The 14,754-nt window shown below is 38.1% G+C and overlaps 1 non-coding gene across 1 annotated transcript; it reads right to left on the bottom strand.

The window, feature by feature from the left end:
* Positions 1-14,313: 14,313 nt before the first annotated feature.
* LOC145254970 (U1 spliceosomal RNA) lies at positions 14,314-14,479 on the bottom strand. The gene has a single exon (XR_013863844.1). It is a non-coding gene; the product is annotated as a U1 spliceosomal RNA (small nuclear RNA).
* Positions 14,480-14,754: the final 275 nt, after the last annotated feature.

Here is a 14,754-nt window from a genome sequence, read left to right as displayed (position 1 = left end):
TAATTTTAAAGCCCCATCTATGCTTTTCCGGACATTCTTATCTCTCCTAGGGGTCACCCGCCCTTTCGCTATTGGGGCAACCCTAACTAGTTTAAAGATTTCCTTGTTGGAATCTTCTTAGGGGACGTGAGTTTTAATTTGGGTCCGGGTGGATTCTTTCTATCCCTATTCCTACATTCATGTGCCCTGTGCCCTTCTTTCTGGCAAACAAAGCACACTAGACCCCTCTTAAAGTTGGGATGAGGTATGTGTCTCCCCCCTCCCCTTAAGTCCCAGTGTTCTGGATTCGAGGCTTCTTCTTCCCCACTCTGGTGAAGCTCAGGGCACTTTGCTCGGATGTGTCCTCGTCGACCGCATCCGTAGCAGACCTTCAACCAGGCTGTCTGGTTCTCCTCTAATTTTTCTAATCTCAGGAGGAGGGCTTCAGCTCTTTGACCCTGTGCAAAGGCCTCCTCCAACGTGTTAGGCTGTGCCCTTGCCACGTCCTCACGCAACAGGGAATTGCTCAAAGCGTCCGTGAAGAACTCTGCCAGCTGGGCCTGGGTAGCCGGATCATTTCTCCGATCTTGATCTGGGTAAGCTACCTTAGCGAGAACGCTCACGCGTCCCTCTAGGTGAGCGATGGATTCGCCACCCCTCTGCCTCACACCTACCAGCGCTCGAGCTGCCTCCGTTCGGCTCGAGTGACTGCCGAAGTGCCGCTGGATGTCATTTTCAAACATCTTCCAGTTGGTTTGGGATTTGTATTTATCCAAATACTCTCCAATCCATTCTGAAGCAGCATCCTCGGTATAGTCGTATGCCAGTGAAATCATATCGGCATCCGACAGGTTATAGATGCGCCCTTTCTTCTCTATTGCTTTGAGCCAGGGTCCCAACTCCACAACCAAACCTGTGAACAGTGGGACTCTGGATCCCGTTACGTTAAGTTTTGGGGTAAGCCGTCCCCCTTCTTCAATCCTACGCCCTAACTCCTCTACAGATCTACCGTTTTCATTGGTCATGGTAGTAATCCTAGCGGATTACGTATTAAATAACAATAGACAAAAAAAAAAAAATATAAGCGTTCTTTGAAAAAGCCCACAAGAAGTCCAAAAACGAATACCGACAAGCAAAAGAAAGTGATAAGAACAAAAATAAGGTGGTTTCCTACCTGATCGCTGAGATGTTGTTGGTTCTGCGCTGCTTTTGTTGACTCGCTTGTTGGGAGGTCCCACCTGTTGTAAACAGTAAACCTCCTGTTTTTTTTTTGTTTGGTTTTGAATCCGTCTGCCTGGTTAGCTAACACACTTTCTTCCTGATTTCGATAATCCTGGTCACGGCACCAAATGTCACCCCCTTCAGCCGGTCGGTTGAGACGATCATCGACCTCAGAACTCTTCCACTCCAATTACGGCAGCCTGAAAACGACCCGACTCTGGCGGTTTGCAGCTCACTATTTTCGTCCTTCCAGTGACCACTGCCGGTGATAATTCTTAGCCGTTTTAATGTTGCTGGTATTGGGTAGTGACAGAATTATCAGTTGATCGTCTAAATTTTATACTCCGGATCTGTCGTTGTGTACTCGCTTACCGGCGAACATCGCCGATAAGAGAGCCGTGGATTTTAGTGTGGTGAAAAAGGAAATAAAAACGATTCCACACACGAATAAACAATTAATCTGGGTTTATTCACAATAATAATGGTCTAATAATATTTCAGAGTTGGAAGGAAGTTGGCTGTAGCTATTTTAAAACGGTAGCTTGTGACTCGAGTTCAGATAAGTTTTTCGGCCATTGGAGATACGTGTTTTAAGTCAAAAGCCCTCTCTGCCCGACTTTAACACCATCTGAATTCGCCAAAATCGAATTCTCTCTTCTCCTTCTTCTCCCCCTCTCTTTTTACTGTGTTCGAGGAATATATACATATCCATCAATGCCCTTTAAACATCACGAGTTTGTATATGTTTACAACAAGAAAACTTGCCTGTCATCAGCTTTCAAACCTTGTTTTTCAAAATAAACAACCGCCTGTCATTTCATCTCGAATTCTGTGTTTCAAAATAAACAGCCAGCTCACTCCAAACTCTGACCGTCACAACAATAAGTATCTCTTGACATACTTTTTCCTTTGTCTGCTCTAACCACAGAGTCACCCGATCGTCCTATTTTTTCGTTCTTTTGGCTTCCTCTCCACAACGGCACATCAACCCCACAACTTGGTTACACATCTATTACGTTGGAAGCAATGGAAAAAGCATTGAATGTGACCATCCATTTTTTTCATGTCACTACAGATTGGAGGTTATCCTCTAGTGTTTCTGCCATTTCCTTAGATATGTGTTCATTTGTTTTCCTGTCGTGCCTGTTATAGAGCATGGTGTCATCAGCATATATACCCATCTCAGTGGCAATTTTGTCAGGGAGGTCATTCATGAATATTAGGAATAATAAAGGTCCAAGGATAGACCCCTGGGGTACTCCCGCATTTATATCATATTGTTTAGATGTGTAACACTAAAGAGAGGCCACATCAGACCTGTAGGGTTGATGTGACGTTTCTTTTGGTTAAAAGTCATTTTTTGTTCCCCGACGATGATCGGGTTGAAGGAATAAAAATTATTATTAATTTTTTATTTGTGAATAAATTCTGAGCTAAGTCTGTTGTTGAAATGGCGGCGGCAAGAGTGCCTTTGTAGCGAGAGGTTAAATCACATTCTAGACTTCAAAAGCGAAAAAGAATGCATAAAATATTTTAGCCAAAATACACAGGCGTTTGATCTCCAAGGGCCGAAATCATAGTGGTACAGGAGCCGGAGATGTGGGGAATTCACACCCGCAATTGGCGAAACTATGAGCCAAGGTTGATCTGTGAGTTTTGACAAGTTGAAAAAAAGTCGGGTTGTTTTCGATCTAAGAGAAACACACGCAGTGACTCGGCATTATGTTTTAGAACAAAGAATAGGAAAAAAAATGAATTGTCCGAAATTTCAAAACAATAAAATAACGTATCGAGAATTGTCATTTGGTGAATCAGGTCGACCGAAAATGTAAGTTATGAAATATTTTTGCTCGGATGGGAAAATGTGTTGTCCGATAAGTTCAAAGCAACAAATGCATTCTTGGTCTTTTGACGTAAACAAAATGTCTGATATAAGGGAATGGCCGACAAGCAGAACTTAATTCAAAGATAAACTAAAATTCCTTTGAATTATCAAAGCGAAAAATGAGATCAATAGATAATTTTAAAACAAATAAAATCGCGTGATTTGCTTTAAGTCAAAGGAGAAATAATTTTCCTGGATATAGGGAAATTCCATTAGTAAGCCAGGGAGGAGTTAATTAATACAACGTGTAAGTTGGGCGTTAATTAAAGGAGGAGTCAATCCAATTTTGGAAATGGACCAATGAAAAAGGGCCCTGTCGAAGTATAATCAACCAATGAGAAAAGGCCCCGTCGAATTATAATCAAGCAATTTGATTGGTCGATGGTGAACATGGGTGTCGTCATCATTCCATAATTGTATTATAAAAGAAATGAAAAATCAGAGATTAAGTCAGAACAGAAAAGAAGAAGAGAGAATCCGGAATCAGAGTCAAAGAGGGCTAAGTCGAGTCACCTCTTCTCTCTCTCCCCCTCGCTTGTTGCCTGATAACTCAACGCTTATAATGTGTCGATCACTTAATGAGAATTACGCAAAGTCCGCGATACCGACCAGGTATTTCAACAACAGAAGCTTTTATTTTACCGTGCCAATAAATATGATCATCACTGTATATATATACATATATATACATATATATATACATATATATATACATATATGTATATACATATATATACATATATATATACACATATATATATACATATATACATATATATATCTACATATATATATACATATATATATACATATACATATATATACATATATATATATACATATATATACATATATATACACATATATATATACATATATACATATATATATCTACATATATATATATACATATATATATATATACATATACATATATATACATATATATGTATATATACATATATACATACATATATATATATACACATATATACATACATATATATATATACATATATACATACATATATATATACATACATATATACATACATATATACATACATATATATATACATACATATATACATACATATATATATACATACATATATACATATATATATATATATATATACATACATATATATATATATATATATATATATACACTTGTGCCCGATATTATTCATACCCCTCGGATCTTTGAGATTTCTATAAGAATATTGCTCAAACCAGAAGGTAGACAATATTAAAGGGGTTTCAAACAATAAATCAAGCATAAGCATTTAATTTAAACTCAACAAATAAATAAATTATGCAAGTTTGAAACATTATACAAAGAAAAACAATAATGGCACTAGTTCAAAATTATTCATACCTCTCTTACTAATAGTCAATAGCATGCCCTTTATTCTTAATAACTGCCTGTAACCGTTTTGGATATTTATCAACAAGGTTTTTACAAGCATCAACACTGATTTCTGACCATTCTTCAATGCAGTAGTACTCCAAATCCCTCAAATTTCTAGGTTTCTGCTTTTTAACCTCAGTTTTCAATATGTGCCAGAGGTTTTCGATAGGGTTCAGGTCGGGACTCTGGCTAGGCCATTCCAAAACATTAATTTGATTATCCTCAAACCATTTCTTGACTATTTTGGCAGTATGTTTTGGATCATTATCCTGTTGAAGGACCCAGTTTGGTCCTAAATGGAGCTTCGCCGCATCCTGTCTAATGTTTTTCTGGAGTATCTCCAAATATTGCTCCTTCTACATGGTTCCATCTATCTTGATCAAACTACCTGGACCACTAGCCGAAAAGGAGCCCCAAAACATTAGGCTACCACCACCATGTTTCACCGTGGGTATGGTGTTCTTTGGGTTGTAAGCTTCTCCTTTCTTCCTCCAAACGTAAGAAGCATCCATATGGCCAAACAATTCAATTTTTGTTTCGTCAGTCCACAAAATACTTGAGAAAACGGACTCTGGAGAATTCACATAGGTCCTAGCAAACTTTAGACGTGCTGCAAGGTGTTTTTCGGTGTGCAATGGAGTCCTTCGTGGTCTTCTTCCTTTCAGACCATTTTCATGCAGAGTCCTTTGCAATGTTTGCCTTGATATTTTTATGCCAGAAGACTCCAGATTTTCTAAAATGTCCTTAGTAGTGGTGGTTGGATTTGCATTAACACTTCTTACAATATTCCTGGTGGCTCTAGCAGACAGTTTCCTTTTCCTTCCTCTACCAATCAAGTTGTTTGTTGTGTGGTGGCTCTGGAATTTTTTGATGATGCTCTGTACTGTTGCTGTAGGGACCTCAAATTTCTTGGAAATTGACTTGTAACCTACCCCATCCTTATGTGAATTCACAATTTTAGTCCTAAGATCATTACTAAGCTCTTTTTTCTTCCCCATTCTAATAAATTTTATTCTTTTATTGGTTTTCAGTTGATATCATTTTAATTTCTGAAAAATGCAAAAAACGAAATGAAATTAATCAAAGGTTGTATAAAAGCATTCAAAATAAGAATCAAACAAGAAACAAACAGTCAGAAACTCGATTAATACTGAAAAAATAAGGGGTATGATTATTTTTGAACATTGCAGATTTTATAAATAGCTGTATATTTCTTTTATTACAAGTATCCCGAGATTCTAAAATGACGAAAATGATCAGAAGAGGTTTATTAAGAATATGTATCAATATGGACGTAAACAATAAATTCTTACAAAGTTACACCTAATAAACTCAATTTTCAAGGGGGGGTATGAATAATATCGGGCACAAGTGTACATACATATATATATATACATATATATATATATATATACATACATACATATATATATATATATATATACATACATATATATATATACATACATATATATATATACATAAATATATATACATACATATATATATATATATATATATATATATATATATATATATATATATATATATATATATATATATATATATGGTTGAGCATATTTTGATAAACAAACTGCCATTAGCGTATTGAGCGATGCTCTTTGTGTAAACAAATGAAACTTATGCGTTTGGACAATGAACATTGTTAATTCAGCAGCAGCCGAATAGAGTAATGGTTAGAAATATGGTAAATGAAAAATAAGAGAATTCTCATTTAGAACTAAAAACTTTCAAGGAATATTTTTGGAATTAGTTTAAATAAAATAATTTCCGTGATTTCGCAATTAACCTTGTAGTCCAGTGGATTTTTATTTTAAAATAAACAAATAATCCAATTCAACTACGATTCTTTATTTAAAACAAAAACAAAAAAAATCTTTCATTTACGTTTTTTTATCAGCTTTTTTTTTCTTCACATTTTTTTGACATCGTAACTCCTAATATTTTTTTTTTAATAACACAAAAAGTCATAACTCATCATTTTTATAACATAAAAACGTGTATTTAGGTTAACGCAAATACTACTTGGAAGAGAGAGTTGGTTGAGAAAGCAGTGAAGGAGATGGGAGAGGCTGGAATTATTGAGCCATCTCAATCACCTTGGGGTTTCCCAGTAGTAATAGTAGAGAAAAAGGACGGGGGAAATAGATTTTGTGTAGATTTTAGAGAACTTAATAAGATAACAAAATCTACTGCTTATCCTCTGCCCTTGATAGACGATATTTTAGCGATGCTAGGGAAGGCTACATGTTTTTCCTCCTTAGATTTAAGGTCAGGTTACTGGCAAGTGGCAGTAAACGAGAAGGACAAACCTAAGACGGCTTTCTGTTGTCATATGGGGTTGTTCCAGTTCCATGTTATGCCGTTTGGGCTAGCAGGAGCTCCTGGTGTTTTTCAGTCATTAATGGCAATAGTGTTGAGAGGATTTGAACATTTTGCCATGGCATATTTGGATGATATCTTAATATTTTCAAAAACCCCGGAAGAGGACTTTAAACATCTACAGGCTGTGTTAGATCGCCTAAAATATCATGGCTTGAAATTAAAGATGGAAAAGTGTCAATTTATGAGGAAAGAGACTAAATATTTAGGATTCATCATAGACCAATCTGGAGTAAGGCCAGATACTGATAAAGTAAAAATTATAAGGGCGATGCCAGAACCTCAAACAGTTAGACAAGTTAGAGCATTTATAGGAACTGTAGGTTATTACAGAAGGTTCATAGCAGGATTCTCTAGAATAGCTATACCACTAATTAATCTAACGAAGAAATATGCAAGGTTTGATTGGACCGAGGCATGTCAGAAAGCATTCGATATGTTAAAGGCCGAACTGACATCCATCCCTTTATTGATTTATCCCGATCTGAACAAGCCTATGGTCTTATATACGGATGCTAGTGATACGTGTGTGGGAGCGTGCTTGACTCAGCCATGTGAAGAACCAGAAGCTGTAATCCTGGGAATAAAGGACGAAATGACTATCTACTTTCTCTCTCACAAATTGACAAAGACCCAACAGAAGTGGCCCGTGATTGAAAAAGAGGCCTATGCCATTGCGTACGCTTTGCAAAAGCTGCATTTCTATTTAGCGGGTGCGACGTTCGTAATAAAGACAGATCACCGTCCATTACAGTACTTGTTCGATGCTGAATGGAAGAACCGAAAGGTGCAACTGTGGGCTATGCAACTGAGTGGCTACGACTGTAAAATAGAGTACCTGTCCGGGAAAGAAAACACGTGTGCAGACTTATTATCTAGAATTCCCGAAGCAGTAGAGGAAGAAGCTGACGCTAGTGATCAGAATCTAGTCAGTGATAATAACTATAGAATTTGCGTACTTAACTCCCAGCAATTGCAGAATAAGCCCGCAGAGATAGAAGATGAAATAGAGTCGGAAGAAGATGACTCTGAAGAAAACGATTCCGATAAGTGGGAATCAATAGACCTGAAACTACTTAAGTTAGAAGCGAGAAAAGACGAAGAATATAGTATAGTTAAGAAATCGCTCGTAGAAGGAAAATTACCGCCCTCAAAATCGAGGAAATACCTGTTAGAGGATGATCAGGTATATTATGTAAATGGGGAAGAGAAGAATCCAACGCTATGCTTGTGTGTCCCAGATGGTCGTGTGAGGACTAGTTTAGTGCAGGTAGCGCATGACGGGTTAGGTCATGTAGGTATTGATAAAACTTACTCGATTTTAGCGAAGAAATATTATTGGCCTGGTATGTATAAACGTATCCACTCCTATGTGACAGAGTGTGTTACTTGTCAGAAGCGGGCAGCAAAAGGAGCTAAGACACCCCTAATAGAGACTGATGTTCCCTCATATACATTTGAGAAGTGGAGTATGGATGTCTCAGGGCCATATAATATTAGCAATAAGGGAAATAAGTATATAGTCAGCATGGTCGATTGGTTAACGAGTTGGGTAGAGGCATTCCCAGTGCAAAGGAAGGATGCACAGACCATGGCGGAGATACTAATGAATGAGATTTTCCCTAGGTATGGTGTCCCACGTGTGTTAGTGACAGACAACGGCGGAGAATTCGTAAATGCCATTGTAAAAGAGGTGACGGGATATTTGGGAATAAAGCATGTTACCACCTCTCCATACCATCCACAGAGCAATTCAAAAGTAGAGAGATTCCATAGGTCTTTGGGAGATACGCTGTCAAAGCTATCAGAGGATGAAGTCGAGAATTGGGACTTGTTCTTGAATCAGGCCTTGGCAGCGGTCCGATTTTCACATAACGATATGACTAAATTCTCTCCATATTACCTGGTACACAGTAGAGATGTAGTGCTACCATTGGACAATCTCCTACTACCAAAAAAAAAAAGGTATACTGGGGAAGAAAATCATAAAAAAATGATTGAGCAACAGCATTCTCTGTTTAGTGAAGTGCGTCGAGGGATTAGGGCAGCACAGAAAAAACGTAACAAAAGAGTCAATGATGGAAGGGTCAAGAAAACATATGACGTTGGCGACCCAGTATACTACAGAGCACAGGTTAGAAAAGGAAAATTAGATCCTAGATGGAAACCGTACTATAGGATAGTAAAACAAACGAGACCAGTGACATATAAAATATGGGATCAACTGACGAATAGAACGAAGAGGGTTCACGCGTCAGACATTTGTGAAGCCAATATTAGGGAGTGGAAAATGCCTAATATACAGACAGATAGACCTGTAAGGAAAGCCACCCTGATAGATCCGGAAGGAGATTGGGAAGATACGGATAGGTGGGCTGATGAGGTAGCGGATGAACAGGAGTTAGAGTTAGAATTTGAGGTGGAGAATACCGACTCGCTACCAGAGATAACAACTACGCCTCCAGATTCGGAAGGTTGGGAATCTGAAGATGATATTCCACTATCGGTACTGAGAGATAGAGAGGCTGGTAATGAGAATAGGGCTGAAGAATCAGAGAGCAATGCGATTCCGTCGACACAGCCCCCAGAGGTAATAGGCGATGTTAAGGGACCTAGACTTTTGCGAAGCAGTGTAAGACGACCTATCAATGTTATCTCTAAAACGGGGAAAGTTACAAATAGCGATGAAGAGGATAAGGAAGACGAAGAGGATGAAACTGATTCTTTCGTTAAGTTATTTATGGAACTGGAATTGAGTGACTAAAAATAAAATGGAACAAATAGTAAAGGAACGTTACTATGTGTATTTGTAGGATGCGGCGTCTAATAATGATGGTGACGGTGATGGTTGGATTGACAGTAGCGTTACGCCACACAGACAGCGCGGTATTTAAGAAGACCAGCGAGGTAACGATTACTCATTCTAAGTGGATCCTGACGTTCGTCATTGATCTGAGAGCGTATCGGAAGGTTCAAATGGAACTAGAAGACGAAGTTAACTTAGCAGCGCACTTAAAGCTGCAGATGCAAAAAAATCAATCAAAACTTGGGATAAATTCTAATACAGCGTTATTTGTATCACTCGGAGGACGGTTAGATAAGATGAAACAAAGACTCCGATACATTGGAGGATATTTTAGGGATATTGGATTGCTAGCAGCAGATGGGACCCAAAAACGAGTTAGAAAGAGATCTATACTTCCTTTCGTAGGTAAAGCACTACACGTATTATTCGGGACCGTATCGGAGAGTGACACAGAAGTATTAGAAAGGCATATAAGCAGTTTAGAGGAAAATCAACAGAAGATAAAGCACGTCATAGAGGAAAGCTTATCAATAGTGAACGTTACTAGATACGAACTGACAGAACATAGACAAAGAATAAACTGGCTATCCCATACAGTCGTCAGCCTAAACGAAAGTTTGACTTTTATGGCTAGAAGAATAAGTATGGTAGAGGTTGTAACTAAGCAAATACTGGAACTGATGACGATGACAAACCAACTCGACTCATCAATTCAGTTATTGACAGTGGCAATGGAACATGTTAGGACACAATTAGATTTACTTTCATTAGCGCACATGTCACCGAGCATCATACTCCCCAAAGACTTAAAAACAATACTTGGGATGCTTCAGGCAGACTTGCCACATACTTTACGCTTACCAGTAGATCCAAAGAAGAGTCTATGGGAATATTATAAAACCTTGAGTTGTGCTACGATGTTACAAAATGATAAGATTTACGTAATGGTTGAGTTACCTTTATTGGATAGAAATAGCAACTTCGAAGTATTTAACGTAATTAATTTACCGATACCGTTTCCTACTAATGTCACTGAGAGGAGAGCAGTAGCAAGGTACAAAGTTGAAACCGAAGGAATAGCTTTTAACCCAGCCCGAACCAAATTCATAGTGTTGTCACCTAGCGAAGCACTAGCGTGTAGCATGAATGCACTAAGAGTTTGTGCAGTAGAAAGTCCCATCTATGCAACTAACGGACACAAGTTATGCGTAGTTCAATTATTCCAAGGTAATGAGGAGGGGATCGATAAATATTGTGGAGCAGAGGTGTCGATTGATATACTAACCCCCCAAGCTATACATCTATCTGATGGTGTTTGGGCAGTTGCCTCAACTAGTGAACGGAAGTTGTCGAAAGTCTGTAAGGGACGGCAACAAGGGGAAATACTTATTCATCCACCTATGACCATTATAGATCTACCTATGAGTTGCGCAGCATTTGGCCCAACTCTAGAGATCTTGCCGTCCTACAGATTTAAAGAGAAGTTTGAACTCAGAAATGACTTTCTGTCATTAACTAGAATACCGCGTGTAAATTGGTCAAAGGTATGGACACCTATCACTTAGGAATTTCCGAAGATAAAAGCTCGCGAAATTCCACCTCTTTTGAAACTGGACGGAAAGATCGATATGAGCGAGTTATTAGATGAGTTACGAGCAGTGAAGGATGGTAATGAACCAGAAAAATGGCGATGGGAAAAAGTAAGTAAATGGTTAAATCCTACAATAATCATCTTGGTCGTGATAATGATAATAGCTTTTCTAGTGTATGGGAAAAGGAGAGTTAGCTACATCAATAGCCTCCTAAGGGCTGGAAAGGATGCTAATAAAATAGATAAGGACGAGAGTAACCCTCAATTAGAGCGCTTAAAGGGAAAAGTCCATTCATTGTTTGAAATGAATAGGGATGAGCATGAAGTGAGGGACGCTACCGTGGTTTCTGATAAAAACACCAGACCTGATCAATCTGGTACAGAATCAAGACTACCAGTGAACCCCGCATCTAATACCCTACCAATGTTGGAGATACATATGTGAAGAAGCCGGATAACCAAGAAAGAGCCATGAAATGAAATCCGAGGAAAAATGGACTATTGACTAAATAGTTGCATGCATTGAAATGTGTATATGTATATATATATATAAAAAAAAAAAAAAATTAATGAGCTTTATGGACAATCGTATGAACTGAAATCAGATTTGAAAAACGCTAAACTCTAAAAGAGAACTTTTTGCATGTGCATGAATGATAAAGTTTTTTTTTTCTTTAAGAACGAATCCAATTGATGAACTATTATAAATTGTAAAACCACAAAGAGCCATGGTATTAAGGCCCAGAAAGAAGAAGTGGGTTAGAAAAAATATTGAGTCCAATATTGTTTCTTATAAGTGGGGGAGGTATGTAACCAAGTTGTGGGGTTGATGTGCCGTTGTGGAGAGGGAGCCAAAAGAACGAAAAAATAGGACGATCGGGTGACTCTGTGGTTAGAGCAGACAAAGGAAAAAGTATGTCAAGAGATACTTATTGTTGTGACGGTCAGAGTTTGGAGTGAGCTGGCTGTTTATTTTGAAACACAGAATTCGAGATGAAATGACAGGCGGTTGTTTATTTTGGAAAACAAGGTTTGAAAGCTGATGACAGGCAAGTTTTCTTGTTGTAAACATATACAAACTCGTGATGTTTAAAGGGCATTGATGGATATGTATATATTCCTCGAACACAGTAAAAAGAGAGGGGGAGAAGAAGGAGAAGAGAGAATTCGATTTTGGCGAATTCAGATGGTGTTAAAGTCGGGCAGAGAGGGCTTTTGACTTAAAACACGTATCTCCAATGGCCGAAAAACTTATCTGAACTCGAGTCACAAGCTACCGTTTTAAAATAGCTACAGCCAACTTCCTTCCAACTCTGAAATATTATTAGACCATTATTATTGTGAATAAACCCAGATTAATTGTTTATTCGTGTGTGGAATCGTTTTTATTTCCTTTTTCACCACACTAAAATCCACGGCTCTCTTATCGGCGATGTTCGCCGCTAAGCGAGTACACAACGACAGGTCCGGAGTATAAAATTTAGACGATCAACTGATAATTCTGTCACTACCCAATACCAGCAACATTAAAACGGCTAAGAATTATCACCGGCAGTGGTCACTGGAAGGACGAAAATAGTGAGCTGCAAACCGCCAGAGTCGGGTCGTTTTCAGGCTGCCATAATTGGAGTGGAAGAGTTCTGAGGTCGACGATCGTCTCAACCAACCGGCTGAAAGGGGTGACAGATATACTGAGACGAAAGCTGCTTTCAGGACTGCCAGCAACCACTGTAAAGAAGTTATAAAGAACGCAAGAGAGTTATATGCTCAGTCCGTTAAATCCAAAGTAGCTGAGCAGCAGCTTGGTTCCCACCAGTTTTGGCAAATAGCAAACAGAATCCTGAACAGAAACGACCAAGATCTCTCTGAGTCTCTTTCCTCAGACTTTGAGCATGTGATGCAATGGGGTAAAAAGTGGTTCATTTTAACGCATCCAAAACCAAGCTTTTTTCTTTTCACCAGAAACACTCTGATCCCCACTTGGCCCCAATTGATATGAATGTCTCTCATCTAAAAGAGGCTCCCTGTTTTGACAAACTTCTGGGGTTGACCTTTACTATTGATCTGAAATGCAAGACTTACATCAAATCTGTTGCCAATGTTGCTGGAAAAATAATTGGATCACTCTGCGGCTTCCAAAAGATATCTCACTCCTGGCACCAATCCTCAACCTGTATGAGCAAGATACGTCCTAAAATGGAATACTGTTGCCACATCTGGGTTGGAGCTGCTAAGAGTACTCTATCTTGCTTTAATAAAATTCAAACTCGGCTTCAAAACCTAGTAGATGATGCCGTTTTTTTTTTTCTTCTCTGCAAACTTTTTCCCCACAGAAGAGACGTTGCACCCTGTCTCTTTTTTATCATTACTTTCATGAAAAATGCTCATCTGATCTTCAATCTACAATTCCCCTAATCTCTATCTATGCCTAAATCTAAAAACAAATGCCATGAACAAAGCTTCCTTTCTACAACTGCTCGCTTGCGTGTCTCTGTTTTGCTGGCTTGCTTTCCAGCCGACTCCAACATGATCGTTTTCAAGTCCAATGTAAACAAGTTCTTGTTGAAGTGACCCACTTGAATAGTCAAATTCTATCCAATTTCCACTAATGATCACTACACTGTTATGTCACTGATCACCGTACACTCATTAACCCTTACCCTTGAGTGGCCATGAGCCTTCATAAGTGGTGACTTCGTTTGTACAATAACGACCAAGATCTTTCTCATAATATAAGTGGTGACTCCCTTGTAAAAAAAACAAAAATTAATTTATATAATTACAAAGGAAAATAAGAAAAATAGAAGCACATACATCGGTGGTCGTCCTACTTAAGATTCCTAAATCATATTTTGTTCGTTTTTTTTGCAAACGATAAAATTGTATACTTTTAAAATATGTATAGCAGCTTAATGTATGTGTTTTATTTTCTGTAAAATTTCATGAAAATACGACAAATGTATAAACCTGTAATAATGAAAACTCAAAAGACTAGTCTGATTTTAGTTTAATTATCGGGGTGAGCGCGAACGCAGACCCCACACTTAGAAATAGCGCACCCGAGTCATCCACATTTGGGACGATCGCAAAGGTCAACCCAACCGTAGTGCAATGGAAGGGCCTCGCTCTGGGAGAACGGCCTGGATGATCACCGTTAAAACCCCTGTGCCAGGTAAGTATACTTTTCCAACATAAAACTACTATTTTTATACCATATTAGTCATCACAATCTCCTCTGAGATTGTCAACTAACAAAACATCGTCAAAATAAAATTTCAACATCAACAACTTTCAATTTTTACATTCTTTAATAACAGCATTTTATAACAAATCATTTACAATCATTTAAATTTACCAACATTTTCATATCATATGAGATTTCTTTAATAAACTTATATTTTACACTAGATTTTGTAATGTCAAGGTCGTTTGACGTTTACAAACAATTGTTACAG

This window comes from Euprymna scolopes, chromosome 30 (assembly GCF_053919585.1).
Source record: "Euprymna scolopes isolate OS-2025 chromosome 30, ASM5391958v1, whole genome shotgun sequence".
NCBI classification, from domain to species: Eukaryota; Metazoa; Mollusca; class Cephalopoda; order Sepiida; family Sepiolidae; genus Euprymna; species Euprymna scolopes.
Note: the sequence above shows the minus strand (reverse complement) of the source record. Positions and strands in the feature narration are given on the sequence as shown.